This window comes from Rutidosis leptorrhynchoides, chromosome 10 (assembly GCF_046630445.1).
Source record: "Rutidosis leptorrhynchoides isolate AG116_Rl617_1_P2 chromosome 10, CSIRO_AGI_Rlap_v1, whole genome shotgun sequence".
NCBI lineage: Eukaryota > Viridiplantae > Streptophyta > Magnoliopsida > Asterales > Asteraceae > Rutidosis > Rutidosis leptorrhynchoides.
The window spans coordinates 18,168,614-18,189,512 of NC_092342.1; the positions used below are offsets into that span (position 1 = coordinate 18,168,614).

Sequence of the window (20,899 nt, forward strand, 5' to 3'; positions counted from 1 at the left end):
GTATGGATAAAATAATTCGATTACTCGAAGCGTATGAGGGAAGTTATCGTAAATGAAGGAAATAAGATTATAGTGATTCGTCATATCTTTTGATGTCATCACAATTGATCACCGAATTTAAAGAAAATCTTTGTAATCTATGTTGGATTTGATGCTTCGGTGATTAAGGAGATTATGATTCTCTTCGAATTAATACGATAATCCATCTTGATTTCTCTGTCGGGTATTTCACTATAAATCCACTTCCTTCGTTTCCTTACAACTCACACCTTCTATTCTTTCTCCCTCAACTCATATTTTAAAGTATTTGTCAATATGCTTCATCCAGTACTGATTCTCGATATACTCCTCACTTTCATATCTGTCATTCTTCTTTTTCATCTGCCTCCAGAAGAATCTATTTACTTCTACTATACTCTTGGTTTTATAGTGTTTTTAGTTCTCCCGTGTCTTTATATTGCTATATGCATTTATATATACGGTTTGTGATTTCTGGGTTGTTGTTGGGTTTTATATCTTCCCTTATATTTCAAAGTCCTTGCTTCTTCTATAATCATTGTCATCCACAGTTAATGCTCTCTTCTATTTGCTATGATTTATACTCCCATTTCTAGTTCGGAGCTTTGTCCTTTCGTTTCTTCTTCTTGCGATTAAGCACCGCTTGTAATGGTCCAGAATTCGCAGATATAAATTTCGGAATGAACATTGTTAATGTTCTAGGAAGGAAATTGTAATGACACGATCTTGATTTGTTAATTTACCAAAATACCCTGAAAAGACCGAATCATAAAGAAAATATATTCTTGATATTTTTAGAGATTAAATAGAATACAAGAGTCGTGTAACATAGCACATGATGACGTTATGATCTGTGAATCATCATGTTCCATTTAGAAACTCAGCATAAATTACTGTAATATAATCACGTTGATCAAGTGTCATTATATTATACTAACTCATGCTTCAGCTCCCAACACTTCTTCAAGAATATTCCTATTTTAAACTCGAATGTTTCAGAATTTGGAAACTAAAATAGTTTCCTTTATAATATAATACAGATAGCGCGAAGAGGTAAATGATTTCAGATAAGAATAATTATAAAAATATCTTCAGAAGTATGGATGATATTTATAATGAAAGATACGATGATATCTTAGAATGTCTAATATCAGAGGATGATGAAGGATATTGTCCGCAGGGGTTTAGAGTTAGGAGCAAGGTATTCGTTAATGACTTCAGCAAGTAATGAATCATTTGGATCCTTTGAAGGCAGGTTCAGCCTTTATGATTTTTCCACAGCCTCCTTCATACTTTGCTCAATCCGTTTTCCAGTTCTAAAGCTTCTCTTTTTCTGAGCTTTGCCAATATACTATCCTTTATAATCCAACTTTTTACTGTTAAGGTCGTTTACAGTTTTTGTTACTTCATCAGCATTTTTCAAAATTTCGAGAACTGGTTCGCAGTTTAGGGTGTTTTTCAGAAATTTCTCATTCAAAGAATGTAAGTCTTGGAGGTAGACGTTGTGTGTATATGTAATTGTTGATGTAGACATGCTGCGAGGTTTTAAAATACTGATTGCTGATTCTCAATAATTGGTATGGTAATTCTTGTTATAAGGTACGAATAAATATATGATAGGGTTTCGATAATTATAATGATTTTTTTTTTTTTTTTGAAAAGTCAAAGATCAGTGAATTTGTTGGTAAGTTTATTGCTAATGTGGTGAATATAAACGATTCCCCGGTAACGTTGGCGAAAGGGCAACGTATCTATCGAGGTTATAATAAGACTAGTCCGACTGAAAAGTCGAAGTTGACTTGCTGGAGCTGTGACAAAACTGTCTACTTTGAAAAAGAATTGAAAAGTCATTTTAGCTAATAAATGCCAAAGGGTCTGACACGGATACGCGTTGAACTATAACTTTGGCTTCGAGAGCTTTTTTTGGTACATAAATGTGGGTAATATGTGGTTGGATCATCATCTCGATTGTTCATTGTTTGAAGTGTCTTCGAAAACTTCGGAGAGTTTGAACACAGTTTGTAATCGTTAATATACATATGATGTTCTAACACAGTTTTGAAGTCAAAGTATAGCTTTGAAAGATGTAGGAATCTAAGAGTGATGTCTTCTGTTAAATCATGACTTGGATTTTGATTTGTCAAAATCAGAATGCGTAATCAAATTTGGGTGAGAATGGTTGTTTTGATTACTATACAAGAATGTATATTGTTGTGAGATTTTGGGAGTATAGTTAATGATTTGCTTAATCAGATTTGAAAAATGTAACATATTAATTGTGAATTTATATATCTCTCGGGTATTACCTACCCGTTAAATTTTTTTTTTTCACAATTAATATTTTGTACAACAGAATTTTATTACAGTCTTTATGAAAATATATATGTGCATATTTTCTTCAGATGTAACATAGATTTAATGAGTTACTATTAAATTAAACTCATTTGATTTACGGTTGAAACTAGAACTGAATAATCCCTAAAGACTTTAGAAATTACATAACTTCTACGGAGTATTTATTCAATAAAATTGAAATTATGAATTAATACTTCGTTATTTGTTGGTGTTTGCAACCCTTGCACCATATTCTCTAAAGCCACTACTCGAGCGCGAAGTGCGTTGACTTCTTCTGTTACACCGGGGTGATTGTCGGTTCGGACGAGCAGATAAATAAAATCTAGAATTTGATGTAGTATATAATCATGACGAGATACTCTGAAAATGAGAGAGCAAATGATGTTTCAGACCGGTTCGCCGGTAAGTGTTTCAGGTTCATCGCCAAGAGGGCAATGTGGTGGATGGAAGGGATCACCTTCTTCTTGTCTCCAATTATTGAGGAGGCTACGAACCTATCCCCAATTCATCCAGAATAGATGATGGCTAATTGGTTGATCCATTCCGGTCACACTGCTTTCGGAGCTTGAGTGAGATTCCATATCGGAATTCGAGGGACTTGAACTAATGACGAATTCCATTTCGTTCGATTGAATAAAGGATTTTTCAATATGAAATGATTTTTCGGCTATCGGGTGGTATTCTAATTACATAGAATATCTATATATATAGCGCAAAAGATTTCGTAGATTACGGAGGAATTTACGGAATATGTCAGGCAAAATTTACAGTAACAGATACGTTAAGATATGAATTAGCAGATACGCTAAGATATGAATTTTGTCTATACACTATTCATGCAATCAATGCAATAAGATATGTCTAGACTAAGAATGATAAGCAAGTAATTTCTGACAAGAATGATGAGCAAAACTTTTGACATGCAGACACGGTCGAAGTCCAGACTCACTAATGCATCCTAACGACTATCAGTTAGACACACTAATGCAGACCTGGTTTGCTAAGACCAACGCTCTGATACCAACTGAAATGACCCGTTCATATACATTATAAACGATTCATAATAGTTGATTACATCGCGAGGTATTTGACCTCTATATGATACATTTTACAAACATTACATTCGTTTTTAAAAGACAAACTTTCTTTACAACGAAAGTTGACGGCATGCATACCGTTTCATAATACATCCAACTATAATTGACTTAAAAATAATCTTGATGAACTCAATGACTCGAATGCAACGTCTTTCAAAATATGCCATGAATGACTCCAAGTAATATCCTTAAAATGAGCTAATGCACAGCGGAAGATTTCTTTAATACCTGAGAATAAACATGCTTTAAAGTGTCAACCAAAAGGTTGGTGAGTTCATAGGTTTATCATAACAATCATTTCAATATATTAATAGACCACAAGATTTCCGTTTATAAATATATGTACACTCGCAAGTGTATAAAACCGTTCTGCTTATGTTGAGGCCTCAGTAACCAACCTTAACAATAATATAATAAGTCATCTTCGCAAAGATGGATACGTACACTCGCAAGTGTATAAATAATCCTCGAAGTACTAAACATCCGCCCACTAGCTCTTATGTCTAGTGCAGCCTACAGGATGGGGGTGTTAAGCCCGATAGATCTATCTTTAGGATTCGCGCTCACATGCTCTTATAACATGTAACTAAATTACCTAGCACATCAATCCGCAGAATTATCACTTTTGATCACTTGTCTCTATTTCGTAAAGCATTTATAAAAGCAGCGCATGTATTCTCAGCCCAAAAATATATATTGCAAAAGCAATTAAAAAGGGAGCAAATGAAACTTACCGTACTGTATTTCGTAGTAAAAATACATATAACGTCATTTAACAAGTGCAAGGTTGGCCTCGGATTCACGAACGTATCAATATTGAGATTCAATATTGCAGGAAAGTACGTAGACGCAACGGAGATGATAAACACTAGATTGACCTCACGAGCATACCCATGAACCATACCAATCACCTCCATAGCTATAACCCATAATTTCCTTAGCTTCGACTCATTCAAAAAACTATTTTGAAATCACTCGTACATCACTCCGTCGTAATATTTTATGTATACTAATAATATCTTGAAATAATACAGAGCAATATATATATATATATATATATATATATATATATATATATATATATATATATATATATATATATATATATATATATATATATATATATATATATATATGTAAATCGATTGAGAGAGTTTAGAGAAATATATTTTCAAGTTTCTATGAAATAATGAAACCTATTGAATTCTATTTATAATAGATTTTTGAATTATTAAAGTGAATTATTAAAGTATGAATTATTAAAGTGAATTATTAAAGTATGAATTATTAAAGTGAATTATTAAAGTATGAATTATTAAAGTGAATTATTAAAGTATGAATTATTAAAGTGAATTATTAAAGTTAAAGTAAAGTAAAAGTAAAAGTAAAGTAAAGGTAAAGTTAAAGTATAGTAAAAGTATAAAAACTATGTATGTATAATACGCGTATAAATATATATAATATTAATTTAAATCGTTATATATATTTAATGAAATAAAATATAAATATCATTATATTTATTATACTGGTTAAGTAATGAGTTGTCAAAAGTGATTCTAGATATTTATAAAAGTTATATATATTTTAATAATAAAGTTCTTTTTAAACTAAAAACGTTTTTGTACGTTTGAAAATAGATTAATAGAATATTATGGAAACCAATTCTCCACTAACTTTTGTCTAACTTTCGTAAATGACACTTTTTGTTTTTATTTATAAATAGCTTTACAAATTATTCCGAATATCGTTAAAAGGAATAGATTTTCTCAATCATAGTGGACCTCTCAACAGAGACTTGTAATCATAATTCAATGTTTCTGATAATTCAAGCATTTAATATATTTTTTTTTTATTTCGTCGATAATCATATTGAAACAAATACGTTCATGTAAAGCATTATACGTTTAAATACTTTTTTGACATTTTCAATTTATAATATATACACATATACATACATATTCATATATGTTCATTTAATGGTTCGTGAATCATTGGAATTTGGTCGAGGTTTAAATGAATGTATAAACATAGTTTAAAATCCTTGAGATTTAACTTAACAAACATTGCTTATCGTGTCAGAATAATATAAAGATAAAGTTTAAATTTAGTCGGAAATTTCTGGGTCGTCACAAACCAAAGACCAACGGTCGAATGGTTAGAGACGTTACTCTCAATAGGCCTACTCACAATAATTAAGTTTGCATTTATATGTAGCAATTAACGAAATTACGTTAGGGATTTAGCATGAATCAAAGCAAGACAGCATAGTTAACAGTTGAGTACTTGTGTCTAAGCGTAAAACAATTTAAAAGCAAGCATGTGTCTCACCCCAAGTTGTAAACAGTTATGAAATAGTAAAAATGGGGCTATGAAGTTCACCTTAGTAGCAAGTAAGTTATTCCACGCAAAGAAGAATGAACGGAGTAAGTGATCGGAGATTTAACCTAGAGATATAATCTTTGATTAGTTAATGTCTAACAGACATAAAGTTTGTTTATTAATATAGCAACTATATTAACAGTGACGATTTTCGAGAAAAGTTTCTATTTCTCAAAAGTTTCTATTTTTGGAAACCTACTATTTATGGAAAGCTTTCACTTATAGTAAGCTTCTAGTTTAAGAATGTTCGTGTTATAATCCTCAACAAAGACGTTGTACAATCTCGCCCAAACTTCATTGCTAACATGCAAGTCACTAGAATGATCTATTGTTACCGAGCGGCCCAGGATCTCTTGACCAGAATCTAAGTTTTGGAATTCAAGATCCACAAGCGTCCCATAATGGTAACAAGGATCACCCTAGGCCACAAGTAGCGATAATGTTTGTAGCCTTTGTACGCTATCTTTAATTATAACATTCGCGTTATAGGTGTATACACACAACGAATTAATGTAATTAATAATGATAATATAACCTAAATATTATTTAATATTTAGTTATTATACCTTAGTATGTCTTATATATATTAAATATAATACCTTTAAATAAATACCTAAATTACTTCAAAAATAATAGTATTTTATTAATCGAACATTATCCAAAAAATGTCTAAATAATTAATTTAATATCTAAAAATTATTTACATAATTTTTATAGTCTTAGTTAATCATATAGATCAGTAAAAAAATTTAAGAAAACATTTTTATTATATTTTTGTATTTATTTTTGTTTTTACCCTTAATTTATTCACAAAACAAGTTTAATTCTATATAATTACTAAATAAACCCAAACAATTATTTTTAGAAGTTTTATAAGTTTTTATCAGTCTAATAATCTGTAGAAAAAATATTTAACAAATATTTTTTATTATTTTATATTTATTCTTAATTTACATTCGAATTACATAATAATAGAGTTTAATTATATAATAATTATCAATTCAACCCATATAATTATTCTTGTAATTTGTTTCAGATCTATATAAGTTTTATAAACTCAGAAAAAAATTATATATATTTTATTTTTGGTTAAAAATATTTATTATGAATTTTATATTGTTTTTACGTTTAAATACTACATAATTCGTATTTAATTATAAATAATATTCCATAAATTATCAAAATTATTTTTATACATCATAATACTTATAATACTAATTATAACATATAAACATAATTTATTTACATTAGTTTCAAAATTATAAAGAATATACAAAAAAATAAAAGCAATTCAAAATAAAAAATATAGAAAATACCTCAAGTAGTTTTCCAAGTTTGTGACAGAGTTTTTTCAAAGATTTGATACAAGTTTTTATGAAATGGAAGTGAGTATTTATTGGAAAAAAATAGTTGGTGAAAAGAAAAAAATAAATAAAATAAAGTTGCCAATTTTGACAAAAAAAAAACATGTTAAAAATATTTTTAATAAGTTTTTGTCTTTGAAAATATTTAGTCAAAATTTAAGGGCTCATTATTTAATTTATAAAAAAATCTTATTTCTTTTTTTTTTATAAAGCTAAAAATATAAATAATGATTAAAATAACTTATCATTTAATAAATAATTATGTTACTGATGTTAAAGCGAAGAGGTACAAAATAATATTAATTTTACTAGGAAATACTATTAAATACGATACAATTATACACAAGTTATTTATTTATTTATAGAATGGATATACCTAAACCTTGCTACAACACTTATAGGCAGCATACCTAATCGTACAGTAGTGTAGTTTTTAGTAAGTCCGGTTCGTTCCACAGGGATACAGTAAACAAGTTTAACGCTATAATTATTTTAACCTATAATTGTAAATATATATATATATATATATATATATATATATATATATATATATATATATATACATATATATATATATATAGTATTATTATTATAAAAGGGGGGTTTTACCGTTTAATGACCGGTTTATCGATTTTAAAACTTAAATCGCAATTAAAACCTAATGCAAAATATTAAAAATAAATATAACTTAATTTTAACTGGAAAGTAAACGACGATAATTAAAAGTGCGATAATTAAAAAGTGTGATAAATAAAATAACGGTAAATAAAAGTGCGATGAGATTTAAAATAAAGGAATTATGCTTATTTAAACTTCCTTAATCATGATGTTCTATTATTCGATATGTCCATACGGTTTTGTCCATAATAGTCCATCAGTCATAATTATTAAGTGTGATGTTCTTCGTCTATTTATCCTTATATCCGAAGTCAAATATTCCAACTAATTGGGGATTTAAATCGTAACAAGGTCTTAATACTTTGTTTAATGATTACACCAGGTTATCGACTGCGAGTAATCCAAGGTTTTAATACTTTGTTAATAATTACACCAATTACCCTTGTATGTAATCCACCCCTGTTTCAATGAGTCCATTAACTATTAATCCATCCCCGTGTCCGGTCAAATGAATAATTATTGGTATTTATAAATATTCCACTCACCGTACCCAGTTAAGCGTATGTGGTTATGAATAAATACGTCAAATTATAAATCTCTATATTAATTTAACGAGGTATCATTTAGTTAATATAAAGCCCATTAATAGCCCATAGTCTAATTTCCACAAGTGTCGTTCTTTTATCCAATCCCAATTACCCAATCTTAGTATTTAGCCCAACATCACGATTACTTCGATTTAAATAAGCATAATAATAACTTAGCTACGAGACATTAATAAAAATAATTTAAACATAACTTACAGTGATTTATTAATAGCGTAGCGTTACACGGACAGAATTTCGACTTACAAACTTAAAACATTCATCACTATAACCTTATTATTATTATTAACTTAAATTAAAATTATAATTAAAATATAAATATAAATATAAATTGAGAGATAAGAGAAAGAAAGAAATAGAAAAAGATGTGATATTTTTCGACCAGAATTCGTTGCCTTTTAAAGATGTGGCGTGCTACAGTACTCCATGCGACCGCATGGATTTTGTGCTTCCTGGCCATGCAGTCGCATGGCCGCCTTTTACTGGACACATATCATTCAAAAACGTGGGCTGCTATGATTTTTATAATATATAAGATAATATATATAATTTTAAATAATTATATATATATATATATATATATATATATATATATATATATATATATATTATATTCTTGTGCATAGTTGACTTGTAATTTTCGGTCTGTTGCGTCGCGCGTTGATAGTTGGCTCAGGTCCTGGTTCCGGATTTTTGAACGTCCTTTCATATTATTTAATATCTTGTACTTTGCGTTTCGCGGCTCGTACTCTTGTAATTTTGAGACGTTTCTTATCAATAAATTGAACCACTTGGATTGTACTTTGTACTTTTGAGCTTTTTGGTAGTTTGCGTCTTCAAATCGTCGAATCTATCTTTTGTCTTCACCTTTTATTATTTAAACGAATATCACTTGTAAATAGAACAATTGCAACTAAAAGCTTGTCTTTCTTGAAGGATAATGCTATGAAATATATGTTCGTTTTTAGCATTATAAAATATTCTCACATTTGAGCGTTGCTTGTCCTCAAGCAATATAGACTTGAAATAAAAATACTAGAATCACTTCTTTATTCTTCACACTTTGTACATCAGTGATTTCGATTTGGCGGTATGAACAATGATAGTAACGTTGTGGTTTACAGTCGCACATGACTATGAAAATTTAGATCCTTTAAGAAAATTGAATCTTTATGAAAACATTTGATCTTTTGAAAATACATGCTAGATTTTACCCTAGACAAGTTTTCCGGAATAACCCTTCACCGGTGTTTGCGAAATGTTTTTGTGGGTTTTGTGGGTTTCAGATTTGAAAATTTTAGCTCAAAACTTATGGTTTTGTGTCACCCACTTGCTAGCCTTGTATTAGGAAAGCAACACATCCAGTTTACTTGTTCCGTATATTACCTTTCGATAAACTACCGTACGGTTGTAAAGGAAAGCGATGAACAAGAAACTGTTAAGGCACTGCCTAATGACACGCTTTTGATTATGGTCTTTAACGTGTCGGATGCAATTACTATCCTTTGTAGGAGCAATAGTAAATATCACCCTATAATTTTTCGGTCTGGCACAAGGTTCTGTCTTCGACCATGCTATGCAACCACCGTTCTTACGGTTGACACCCGATTTGGTTCAGGTGACCTAATGAATTCCAGTTGAATTCCTAGGATTTTACATTCAATGGTAATGAACACATTGAAAATAGGTTTTTCAGAAAACAAATCGGTTTGTAATTTTGATCAAAATATTTTCTCGTTCAAGCTCGAGTTTAGATATCATTGAATTTCATGAGTTTGTAATTCTCAATCTTTTAAGGTCAATCTCAATGATTGAGTAATAATAGGCTTAAAAGCTGATGCTGAGGTCCGTGGATTTCCTGCTGATTTTAGTGATGACTTTTCTAGATTTTTCGTCAACCTACAGCTGGTCTGGATGACAACTTCATGACCTAAATCAAGAAGCACGTGTCTTTTTCGGAAGACTTTACTTTCTTTTAATGATGGAATTGATTCATCGTGTAGATCCATCTTTTCTTTCAAATATATTATAGTAAACCGGGTAAAACTTATTATTATTGTCCAAAGCAAAAGTACCTACAATAAGCTTGTACAGATACGTGATATATGTTTTAAAGAACTTGGTAAATTCTTCCCATACTTAGCTTTTATTTATATTTTTCTTTGCCTTTTTATTCTCCTCTATTCCATTCTTAAATGAATTCAAGCGTTTTAGGTTGTTTCTCAATTTATGTCATTTCTGAGATAACAATAATTTCGGTGTTAACACCTAGTTTTATTATTCATAAATATGTATAAACATGATTTTGAATTCATTTTGTTGAAAAATTTTCAAATTTTCACAAAATTTGGCAATTAAACTAAGTGTATCAATTAAATGTTTAAACCGAAAGAATTTAACCCATTCCCACACTTAAGATCTTGCAATGCCCTCATTTGCAAGAAATCAGTAAAAATTTAAATTCATGAGGGCGATTAGTGTAGAAAAATGATTAAATTTTACCAAAGTTTCCAAATATATTGGCGTTTGTTTGTTGAATGATAAATGGTGCACATCATTTGTTCATTCCGTCTTATTGTTACATCACATTTGTTTTTCGTTTTGTCGTCAAAATTAGTAGCTTTTGCCGAACTTAATGTCAGTCTTTGAAAGTTCGATGTTTTACCCTGTTGTGTACAATTGATAATATACATACATACATACAAATATAAACATGCATGGTAATTTGAAATGGGACTTAATATCCCACTTTCAAATTATAAATATGAAATATTAGTAACAAAATAATAAAAATGTTAAAAATTACATAAAAGTATCACAATATTATATGTTTAAACATAAGTAACTAAAAATAACAAAAAGATAAAAATCACCAATGGAACTGTATCAATCTGGATAGGGGTTCCAGTTCATGTCGTCGTTCGGGTTCCATGGTTGGTTATAGGCATCCTGATAGGCTTGGTTTGGGTTATACAGGGTAAAGGGTGGTCGCATATCCGGCTGATGTGGCGGATAGTAGGCAGGTCGAGTCAGGACGTAGTTATGTGGTACCTGAGATGACAGCTGACTCATGATCTGATGTTGATGATAGTACCATCTATCATGCTGGCATTGCCTGGAATGTTCGTACACATTCTCGGCGTACCACTGCTCATACTAATGATGTATAGCATCGTTAGTCATTTCTACCTCATCTATACGCTGGTAAACGTCAGTAACAGCCTCCCTAATGACATCCCTAATGTCATCCGCTTCCTCCATCTCTTCATCCGAACCTCTTTCTACCTGTAGATGGTTACCCTGATATGGTCTTGCCTGATTATGTCTACGAGTCAATACTTTTGCACCTTGATATACCCGCAAACCCAAAGTCTCTTCCTGTTCCCTACATAAAACCATCGGACCCCCTTGATTCCTATCTACACCTAAATACTCTCCAATGAGAGTAACAAAAATACCTCCTCCTATTATTCCCCCATCCTGTATTCCTTCCACCATTTTAGACAAATAAAAACCAACACAGTAGGGAATATTAACAAAGCCTCTAGTATCTCGAATACACTTAAGGTAAAATAAATCGTGAAGGGTCATTTTCTCCTTGTTGTTGTCTCTTTGTGTAATCGAGTTAGCTAAAAATCTATGTATAATACGAAGCTCGGCTCTATTAATATCTAAATAGGAGTATCTTCCTCCCCACGTAAAAACATTAAAATTTGACATACGCCTCCAGACGGCGTCAGCGTCAAAATTTCTATCTACCCTCTCACCATGATAAATCAAATTTGTACAATTAGGTAATAGTAATTCAGCGGGAGTGTAAATCTGTAAAACCCTGGCCATGTCCAGCATGGACGTCCTGTACATCCTACGGCCAAGTAAAAATCTAAGAAAAGTCCTATCGTCTAACCTATCTACATCCTTATCTAACGCTATAGTACTTATAAGCTTAACACACCATTCCTTATATACAGGCCTACGAATGGTAAATAAACGTTCCCAATCAGGAAAAGAAGAGTTCCCATACCTTTGGATTAGTAGCAGTCTAACTCGGTTAGCTAGTTGGACCATTTTCAAAGGTTCCCAATCGATTACCCTCTGTACTTCCACATTTTTCGTTATCAGTTTAAATTTGTTACTTTGGTACGTCGGGTAAGCTCTCCAGCTTCAATCAAATCTCAAATTGGGATGCAACAGCTCTTCATGAATCGTCGGGTGTTCTATTATATGATGAATCAGAAATTGTACGTAGGCATTAACATATTCTTGTTCCGGATCATAATATGGTATGTGTTGATCAATATGTTGTTGTTGTTCTTGTTGTTGTTCCTGTTCAGGTTCTAGTTTAGGTTGTGGCTCATATTGCATTTCTGGCTGTGGTTCGTTTTTAGGTTGTCTGGATGATGATGCACCGCCAGATTTGGTATATTTCTGCAAAACACATTAAACACAAAATTTGTGCATCAAATATGCATTAGTGTTAGCAAAATAACAACTTGAAACAATTACAATAACATGTTTAATCCATATTAAACTTATACTCATTTTCATATTTTTATCAATTCTACACTTTTTCAAATAAGCATATATGAAAATGTTTACAAAGTTCATAAGCATTCTACTCAAATAACATGTCAAAATAATCATTACTAGCAATTAAACAAGTTTCAAATTGCATTTATATCAAATTAATCAAGTTCATGAATTTTAGACTTAAAAAGTCCACTTTAATTCTCAAAAATCATGTTTAGTATCAGTGTTTGAATCATTTAGCAACCTAAACATGTTACACTACTTAATTTAGCAATAATTCATGACAAAATTCGGTCATAACCTGTTTATATCAAAAAGCCCCAAATTGCTCAAGAACACAAACCCTAGATTTCTAAAAAATTTGAAGTTTAAGACTTCAAATCATGTTAAATAGCATCAATCTAGGTTGTACATGCATAATATACTAACAATTTAACTCTAATTACACTAGAAATTAATAAAATCAAATTAGGAAAAATAATTGTAATTATCACAAAAATTAGGAAATTTATGAGTTTAGGGGTGAAATTTTTACCTTCCTGCCTCCCCATCTGAATATAGGCATGATTAGAGCGGATTATTGCAAGAAATTTCCAGTAATTTGGTTGAAAAATGAAGATTTTAGGGGTGTTTTGGGAGAGTATTCGCGTATGTGTGTGTATTGTGAAATGAGACAGAACACAGCTCAATGAGTTTTTGTAATCTGTCCAGTTTTTTGCCTTCATGCGATCGCATGAGGTTACAGGGTAAATCTCATTCGATCGCATAAGGTCCCTACCCTTTGTTTTTTTTTTTAATTTATAAAAACCCTTAACTTATAAAACAAAAATTAAATAAATTTAAAATTTTGTTTTCCTTGTTATTTAGGACGAGGTCGTTTCGGATCGTTGTCCTAGTCCGTCACTCGACAAAATTTTAAAATTTATCATTTAAAAGCGTTTGTTTTAAAACCAAAGATTTTTGGGTTTTTTTAATATTTTTGGCATACTTTAATTCAATAAGATTAAAAATAATGATAATAAAATTTCTCGTCCCTCCCTTGGGTAAATCAATTTTGGTTCAACGACCTAGTCTTCAACTTACGACGAATTTTAGAAATCAATTTTTAACTTAATGAAATAAAGTACATTTTTGTTTTTAAATTCACACCAAACTTAAATTTAAAATGTATAAAATTAAAACTTCATTTAAATATAATTAATATTTTTAATTTTATAAACTTATATTAAAAATAGTAGTTTTTTTTTTAAATATTTACAAACTTAAATATATTGATTTTAAAATTTTACAATATTAATTTTAAAAACATGGTAAAAAATCTTTTTGGTCTTTTATCCCACCTTAATCAATCAAATATTATCAAAAATATACGCCCCTCTTTTCGGTAAAGTAATTTCGGTTATATTACCTAGTTTTACTCTTGACGAATTTTTGAAATATTTTGGGTTGATTAATTAATGATATTTATACCTTATGAATAAACGGTAAATTTCGCAGTGATGCATTAAATTTTTGTATGATATCAATAATTTCGGTTGCAAAACCTAATTTTATTGAATATCAATTTAATACTTTATAGCGAACAATTTAGCGTTTATTATCAAAAGGTTAAAAGCAATAAAAATAAAAATAAAAACTGTACATACTTACCTGTGAGATAGAATTCTCAGTGACCTGCTCTAGCCGACTCGTACGAGAGTCGTACGAATTGGTTTTCCATAGCTACATAGGCGTAACCTCGAGTATTCAACAACTTTTCTTCTAAACATATGAACGGTCCTTCTCTGCATAGAGTAACGAACTCGGTATTGGAATATGTCTGATTAGTCGAGCATTTTCCTTCGTGTGACCATTTTTCGCATTTATGACATCTTTCAAGGTGTCGTGCTCTTCTTTTCGCTACGGATTTTGATTTTCCTTTACCAAAATGTATCTTATTATGATTGTTCCTAAGTTCTTTTCTTACTCCATCCAATTTTCCTCTTATGAATGATACCAGGTCACTCGGGGTTATGTCATTATTACGTTTAGTAATCATAGCATGTAGCATTAGACCATGGTTCAAATCAAAGGAATTCTTCATCTCGTAAAACCTAAAAAAAATAAAAATTCAGAATAGGGGGAGAAGACTAGTTCTTTAGGGTCTGCTAGGGAAAGACCATTCGGGTTCCATTTTCGAGAACTACACGAAAACAGAAAATCTAACTCTAACAGAAATACATATTACCCTTAAAAAGATTCGAATCTCCTCACACTTAGTTAGCTGTGGTGTCGAAATTGTGATTAACTTCATTATCAACTTCCATCGAATCATGTATGTAATGTTTAACTCTGTGACCATTAACTTTAAATTCGATCCCGTTTGAATTTATCAACTCTATTGTTCCATATGGAAAAACACTTTTGACTATGAATGGTCCAGACCATCTTGATTTCAATTTTCCTGGAAATAGCTTGAATCGTGAATTAAAAAGAAGAACTCGGTCTCCTTCCTTAAATTCTTTTGAACTTTTGATTCTTTTATCATGCCATTTCTTCGTTCTTTCTTTATGGATTAACGAATTTTCATACGCTTCATGTCTTAATTCTTCTAATTCATTTAGTTGACTTAATCGTAGATGTCCGGCTTCATGTAAATCAAGATTACATGTCTTCAAAGCCCAAAATGCTTTATGCTCAATTTCTAATGGAAGGTGACATGCTTTTCCGTAAACGAGTTTAAAAGGTGTGGTTCCAATTAGAGTTTTGTAGGCTGTTCTAAAAGCCCAGAGTGCATCCTCCAATTTCATGGACCATTCCTTCGGATTTGATCCTACAGTTTTTTCTAGAATACGTTTTAAAGCTCGGTTGGTATTTCAACTTGTCCACTTGTTTGTGGATGATAAGCGGTGGAGATTTTATGAGTTACTCCATATCTTTTGAGAACTTTCTCAAGTTGATTATTACAAAAATAAGTACCCCGATCACTTATTAAAGCTTTCGGTGCTCCGAACCTTGCAAAAAGACGTTTTAAAAAGTTGACTACAACTCGTGCATCGTTAGTTGGGAGAGCTTGTGCTTCCGCCCATTTAGATACATAATCAATGGCTACGAGAATGTAGAGATTATTATGAGATTTTAGAAATGGACCCATAAAGTCAATACCCCAAACGTCAAATACTTCACATACTTGAATGACATTTTGTGGCATTTCATCACGTTGACTTATTTTTCGGCCCTTTGACAAGCATCACAGGATTTACAAAGAAGGTGTGCGTCTTTGAAAATTGTAGGCCAATAGAATCCAGTGTCATAGACTTTCCTTGCTGTGAGCTGAGGCCCATAATGCCCTCATGTTGGTCCTGTGTGACAATGGTTTAATATTTGACTAGCTTCATTCCCGAATACACATCGGCGTATTATTCCATCGGGACAACTTTTGAATAAATGTGGATCTTCCCAGAAATAGTGTTTTATATCACTAAAAAATTTCTTTCGTTTTTGGTACGACAACCCTTTTTCAAGGAATCTACATACTAAGTAGTTTGCATAGTCTGCAAACCATGGAATTTCATTATAATCGATCTTCAATAGATATTCATCAGGAAAGTTATCTTGTATGGTCGATTCATTTAGAACTTCTAATTCGGGATTTTCAAGGCGAGAAAGATGATCATCGGCGAGATTTTCTGCTCCCTTTTTGTCTCGGATTTTAATATCGAACTCTTGTAACAGTAAGATCCAACGAATTAATCGTGGCTTGGCATCTTATTTTGAAAATTGGTATCTAAGAGCAGAATGGTCGGTATAGACCACCGTTTTAGCTAGAATGAGATATGAACGAAATTTGTCAAAAGTAAATATAATAGCAAGGAGTTCTTCATCAATAGTTGTGTAGTTCGTTTGTGCTCCTTGTAACGTCTTACTAGCGTAACAAATAGGTTGAAATCGTTTTTCAATCCTTTGTCCTAAAACGGCTCCCATTCCAAAATCACTTGCATCGCACATGAGTTCAAATGGTAGATTCCAATTTGGAGTTATCATGATCGGCGCATTAGTGAGTTTCTCTTTAAGAATATTAAAAGATTTGATGCATTCATCTGAAAAGATGAATGGAGCATCTTTTTCAAGGAGTTTATTCATAGGAGTGGCAATTTTAGAAAAATCTTTTATGAAACGTCGGTAAAAACCGGCATGCCCTAGAAAACTCCTAACTCCTCTAACATTGGTGAGATGTGGAAGTTTAGCAATTACATCTATTTTAGCTCTATCCACTTCAATTCCTTCCTTTGAAATTTTATGACCGAGAACGATGCCTTCTTTAACCATGAAATGGCATTTCTCCTAATTAAGAACTAGATTTGATTGCCCGCATCTAATAAGCATTCGTTTAAGATTAACTAGACACGATTCAAAAGTATTACCGAAGACTGAAAAGTCGTCCATGAAAACTTCCATGCATTCTTCTATCATGTCATGAAAAATCGCCATCATGCACCTTTGAAAGGTTGCAGGAGCTTTGCAAAGTCCAAATGGCATGTGTTTGTAAGCAAAAGTACCATAAGGGCACGTGAACGTGGTTTTCTCTTGATCCTCAGGTGCGATTGGAATTTGAAAGTATCCGGAGAAACCGTCAAGAAAATAATAGTAACTATTTTCGGCTAACCTTTCTAACATTTGATCAATGAAAGGTAATGGAAAGTGATCTTTTCTGGTGGCGTCGTTTAATTTTCTATAATCAATATAAACACGCCATCCTGTTATAGTCCTAGTAGGAATAAGCTCTTTTTTTTCATTTGTGATGACAGTAATGCCACCCTTCTTAGGTACACATTGAACTGGGCTTACCCATGGACTATCAGAGATTGGATAAATTAAACCTGCGTCTAGCAGTTTAATAATTTCTTTCTTAACAACATCTTGCATATTAGGATTTAATCTTCATTGGCGTTGCACATACGTTTTATGACCTTCTTCCATAAGGATTTTATGAGTGCAATACGAAGGACTTATGCCCTTAATGTCATGAATCTTTCATGCAATAGCTAGTTTATGAGCTTTTAGCACATAAATGGGTCGAAATTTTTCATTTTCAGTAAGAGAAGAAGATATTATTACAGGTAATTCAGATTCACCATGTAAATAAGCATATTCCAAATGGGTTGAAAGTGGCTTTAACTCTAATGTCGGTGGTTCTTCTATCAATGATTTATATCGATATCTGTCTTCCTCTTTTAGCATTTGAAGTTCTTCTATTGTTGGTTCATAATCATTAGCCATGAGTGCGGCTAATATTTCAGCTTCATCAATTGGTTCAGTTCCTTCTCCTAAAGAACATTCTCCTGTTCCTTGTAATTCTGAAAATTCTTCTAACAATTCTGCATGTGAATCTATGGTTTGAACATAATAACATGTATCATCTGCAGATTGCGGTTGTTGCATGGCTCTATCAACAGAAAAAGTAACACTCTCGTCCTCTATACTTAGGGTCAGTTTCTTACCAAACACGTCTATTATTGCTTTAGCCATGTTTAAGAATGGTCTTCCTAATATGAGAGGAACTCGAGAATCTTCTTCCATATCCAAAATAACAAAGTCTACTGGAAATACTAAAGTACCAACTTTAACTAGCATGTTCTCCATTATCCCTCTAGGATATTTTACTGATCGATCAGCTAGTTGTATGCTTATTCGTGTTGGTTTCAGTTCTCCAAGGTCTAGTTTAGTGTATAGTGAATACGGCATTAAATTTATACTAGCATCTAAGTCTGCCAATGCTTCTATTGAACTAAGACTACCCAGAAAACATGGAATTGTGAAACTTCCTGGATCTGATAATTTTTCTGGTAGTTTATTCAACAGCACTGCAGAACGATTAGCATTCATAGTAACAGCTGAGTGTTCTTCCATTTTTCTTCTATTTGTGATTAGATCTTTCAAGAATTTAGCATATCTTGGCATTCCTGAAATTACATCAATGAAAGGAAGATTTACATTTATTTGTTTAAACATATCCAAGAATTTGGATTGCTCGGCTTCAAGTCTTTCTTTTCTCATTTTACTCGGGTAAGGAAGTGGTGGTTGGTATGGTTTAACATAAGGTTTAGCCTTAACTGTGTTATCATCATTAACCTTTTCAACTACCGGTTCTTTTTCCTTTTCTTGATCAGATTGTGGTTCTTGTGGAGTAGGAATAGAGTCATCAGAAATTACAGGCATTTCAGGTGGTTTAAGTGTAATACCACTTCTTGTGGTAATGGCTTTAGCTGTTTCATTCCGGGGGTTAGCATTTGTATCGCTAGGTAGACTCCCCGATTTTCTTTCACCTATCAACCTTGCTAGGTTGCTTACTTCTTGTTCTAGATTTTGAATCGAAGCTTGTTGATTTCTAAATGCTTGAGCATTTTGTTCATTAGTTTGTTTTTGAGATGTGAAAAATTGCGTTTGAGATTCAACTAGCTTTGACATCATATCTTCTAAATTTGGCTTTTTATCATCGATTTGTGGTGGTTTATTTGGAAAAATAGGTCTTTGCTGGTTGTAAGTATTATTAGATACTTGTTGATTGCTAGGACTTTGTTGAATGTTGTATGGAATATTTCGGTTATAATTCTGATTTTGATTGTAGTTTGGTCTTGGTGGTTGATAATTACCTTGATAATTATTTCCAGGCCTTTGATTTATGTATGAAACATTCTCTTTTTGTTCCATTGTTTGTTCAATACTAAGACAATCTTTTGTCAAATGTGGTCCTCCACACTGCTCACAACTAATTCGTATTGCGTGAATATCTTTCATCATCTTTTCCATTCGTCTCTCGAAAGCATCTAACTTTGCAGAAATGGAATCAAAGTCATGGCTAGAATCGGCTCTAGGCACTTTAGATGAACGAATAATATCTTTTTCTTGTTGCCACTCATGAGAGTGGGATGCTGTATTATCAATAATTTTGTGAGCTTCAGTTGCGGTTTTCTTCATAATGGATCCACCAGCTGCTGTGTCGATGTCTTTTCTTGTAGTGACATCGCAGCCTTGGTAGAATATTTGTACTATTTGATAAGTGTCTAAACCATGCTGAGGACATCCTCTCAACAACTTTTCAAATCTTGTCCATGCCTCATATAGAGTTTCATTTGGCTTTTGTGTAAATGTAACAATTTCTCCTTGAAGTCTCACGGCTTTAGATGCCGGAAAGAATCTTTTAAGAAATTTCTCAACTAAAACATCCCATGTATCAATCGCCCCTTCGGGTAACGATTCTAACCAATCTTTGGCTTCTCCCTTTAAAGTCCAGGGAAATAACATGAGATAGATCTGTTCATCCTCAACTTCTCTAATTTTGAATAGAGTACAAATCCTATTAAAGGTTCGAAGATGTTAATTTGGATCTTCTTTTGGCGTACCACTAAATTGGCATTGATTAGTTACCACGTGTAGGATTTGTCCTTTGATTTCATAATCTGGCGCATTAATGTCTGGTTGAGTAATGGCATGACCTTGGCCAGTGCGTGTAGCTCTCATTCGATCTTCCATACTTAGAGGTTCCTGATTTTCCATGATTGGATTTGTTGAATCGGAATCACTAGAGGATTCTGATTTAATGGTTTCTTCCTCAACAATCTCTGGTTGAATGATTGGTGGTTCAAGAGGAAATATTAGTGGTTCAGGATCTCTGAATTGCCCTTGAATATCCTCCGGGTTCTCAATTGTGAGGTCGGGTTCAAAAAATGGATTATCGAAAATTTGAATTTGTAACGACCCGGAAAATTTCGACTAATTTTAAACCAAACTCTCGATACGATATTGTATTTTCAACACGATAAGCAAAGTCTGTTAGGTTGAGTCTCAAAAATTTTTTGAACTGTTTCATATATTCAATTGACCTTCGACCATTCCTATGATTCACGAACAGATAATGGTAAATAGATTGGTGTGTATTTAAATATTTATGTGA

General features: G+C 31.9%; 1 non-coding gene across 1 annotated transcript; it reads left to right on the forward strand.

Moving 5' to 3' along the window:
* The first annotated feature begins 20,011 nt into the window (after positions 1–20,011).
* Positions 20,012–20,118, forward strand: LOC139873879 (small nucleolar RNA R71). The gene has a single exon (XR_011767592.1). It is a non-coding gene; the product is annotated as a small nucleolar RNA R71 (small nucleolar RNA).
* Positions 20,119–20,899: the final 781 nt, after the last annotated feature.